Source organism: Suncus etruscus, chromosome 5 (genome assembly GCF_024139225.1).
Source record: "Suncus etruscus isolate mSunEtr1 chromosome 5, mSunEtr1.pri.cur, whole genome shotgun sequence".
In the NCBI taxonomy this organism is placed as follows: domain Eukaryota; kingdom Metazoa; phylum Chordata; class Mammalia; order Eulipotyphla; family Soricidae; genus Suncus; species Suncus etruscus.
Window position 1 is genome coordinate 80,427,925 of NC_064852.1, and position 3,127 is coordinate 80,431,051.

General features: G+C 32.4%; 1 non-coding gene across 1 annotated transcript; it reads left to right on the forward strand.

Annotated features, from left to right (window-relative positions):
- The first annotated feature begins 402 nt into the window (after nucleotides 1-402).
- On the forward strand, nucleotides 403-506 carry LOC126010710 (U6 spliceosomal RNA). Its single transcript, XR_007496723.1, has one exon. It is a non-coding gene; the product is annotated as a U6 spliceosomal RNA (small nuclear RNA).
- The last annotated feature ends 2,621 nt before the right edge of the window (nucleotides 507-3,127 follow it).

Genomic DNA, 3,127 nt, shown 5'->3' on the forward strand with positions numbered 1-3,127 from the left:
TGATATGTATGATGTTTGGCTAGAATAATATGATTTTTATCTAAAAGGTTTTTGTTTTAATAGACAAAAGTTTTATTATCCTTTTCTCTTTCTGTCCTTTTTCTGAATTGGAAGTATTTTGGTTATATATGTTGCCCCTTCTCTTGTACTCAATCTGAGTGCTTTGCACTATAATACTAATGTAATATAATAATATAATATATGATATATAATATTAACATAATATAATATTTCCTCTATATGTCTCTAAATTTGTGCTTTTATGTCACCTGTTGTCACTTGTAGACTTGTTCTTATACCCATTTTCTACATAATTTCTTGGGTTTTTTTTGATCAGTATCTGATAGAAACATAGGTATTAGTTTGTCTGTCCCTCTCAGATCACTTTAATATTTGAATGTCGTGCTTGCTTCGGAAGCACATATACTAAAATTGGAACGATACAGAGATTAGCATGGCCCCTCCGCAAGGATGACATGCAAATTCGTGAAGCATTCCATATTTAAAAAAAAGAAAGAAAATAATATTTGAATGTCATTTTTGTTAAATGTAACACTTCCTGTTGACTTTTTGTTAGTTATTTTCTTTTAAAAAATGTGCTTTGCAACTGTTTTCTTGTTTTGTGCTTCATTATTTGCTTAGAAGTTAGCCATTAGTTATTATTATTCTTCAATGTAGATGATATTATTTTTTCTTACTAGATTTAAGTTTTATTCTTTTTATTTTGACTGCAAACTTCTTCAGTGATTTGATTTAGTGTATTCATATTTCATATATTTTATATATACATATAAGCACATGTAATTTTAGTTATATATGTATATATCATTACATATGGTATATGCAATGTATATATAAGGTACTTACAATATATGTTATATATATTATCTCATGCTTATCCTTAGAGCTTTTTAATATATGGTATGCATATAATTAGTATATACAAGCATATATGTATATATATTCATTATCTATTATGTGTATTTTATGAGTAGTATTTGCAGATACTTTTTATTAAAACTATAATAATTTTTAATAAAAAATTAACAGTTTTTGACATTGTTCAGTTTTATAGAACTGTGGTTATATATATAGATATTGGTATATTTGATATTAATCTTGTGTCACTAGAACTGTTCACTTTGATCTTTACCTATAATTGGCCTGAATCTGATTCTAATTCCTTCTAATTCTGATTCTAATTCCTTCCATTTAGTAGACATTGTTGAAATTTTTACTGAGCTTATCATTTCAGTTTTATATTTTACAGTTATTACATTTTTATTCTTATTTTTGGAACACACTGGTGGTGCTCAGGAATAACTCCTGGTTCTATGCTCAGAAATCACTCCTGGCAGGCTGGGGGCCATTACTCTACATTTTACATACATGTTATATGCATTTTTTTTGGCTTTTGGGCCACACCTGGCTATCTGCTCAAAAATAGCTCCTGGCAGGCACGGGGGACCATATGGGACACCAGGATTCAAACCAACCACCTTTGGTCCTGGATAGGCTGATTGCAAGGCAAACGCCGCTGTGCTATCTCTCTGGTCCCATGTTATATGCATTTTTTGGTAGTCTGTGTGATTACATACTATTGAAAACATCAATATACTATATGATAGGGTGCAATACTAAACTGATAAATCTATGATATTTTCAAATTTCTGGCATTTCTAGTTATATAAAACATGATTTTTAATATACTATATAAATTTAAAGTATAGTTTCTTGATTTAATGCCAAATGTTCTACTATCAATTGATTAACACATAACACATGCTAACACTTCTGTCATATCATGTATTTGTGACTTATTTATGTATATCTATTTTTCTGTTAGAATATTTAAGGACTGCTTCATTTATTCCTTCTTTCTGGTCTTTGAGCTGTTCTGTTTACGTGTATACATTCTTGGGTTCACCAAAATCATGTGATATCAAGTTTGTGTGTGTATTTGTTTAACACAATGATGTCAGTATATATCACTGGTGGCTCACATTTGAATATGGTTTAATAAATAAAAATGAAGTGATAATGTCAACATGTTAATGCCCAGAATATATACTGGTGGGAATGTGGAGAGAAAGGTACCCTTATCCACTGCTGGTTGGATGCCATCTAGTCCAACTTTTATGGAAAGTGATATGGAGATTCCTCCAAAAACTGGAAATTGAGCTCCCACATGATCCAACTATACTACTCCTAGGAATATACTCTAGGAACACAAAAATACAATACAAAAATTCCTTCCTCACACCTATATTCATTGTAGCACTATTTACAATAGCCAGTCTCTGGAAACAACCAAGATGTCCTTCAACAGATGAATGGCTAAAGGAACTGTGGTACATATACTCTATGGAATATTATGCAGCTGTCAGGAGAGATGAAGTCATGAAATTTTCCTATACATGGATGTACATGAATCTATTATGCTGAGTAAAATAAGCCAGAGGAAGAGAGATAGATGCAGAATATTCTCACTCATCTATGTGTTTTAAGAAAAATAAAAGACATTCTTGCAATAATTTTTAGAGACAAAGAAAGGAGGGCTTGAAGTTTCAGCTCACTTCATGAAGCTCACCACAAAGAGTGGTGAGTGCATTTAGAGAAATAACTACACTGAGAACTATCATAACAATGTGAATGAATGAGGGAAGTAGAAAGCCTGTCTAGAGTACAGGCAGGGGTGGGGTGGGGAGGAGGGAGATTTGGGACATTGTTAATGGGAATGTTGCATTGGTGAAGGGGGGTGTTCTTTACATGACTGAAACCCAACCACAATCATGTTTGTAATCAAGGTGTTTAAATAAAGATATTAATTTTAAAAAAAGAAAAAATTAAATTTATTTCATGGGGCCGGAGAGATAGCACAGCAGTGGGGTTTTTGCCTTGCACACTTGCAATCCAGGACGAATGGTAGTTCGAATCCTGTGTCTGCCTGGGGTGATTTCTGTGCACAGAGCCAGGAGTGACCCCTGAGCACTGCTGAGCATGACCCAAAAATTAAAAAAAAAATTAAGGTTATCTCAATTTTAGAGATAAAAGTAAACTACATGGGGTCTTTGTCACTTGCCTTTTACCTGCCTTAATAAAGACATGTCCAAGAGTAATGATGCTC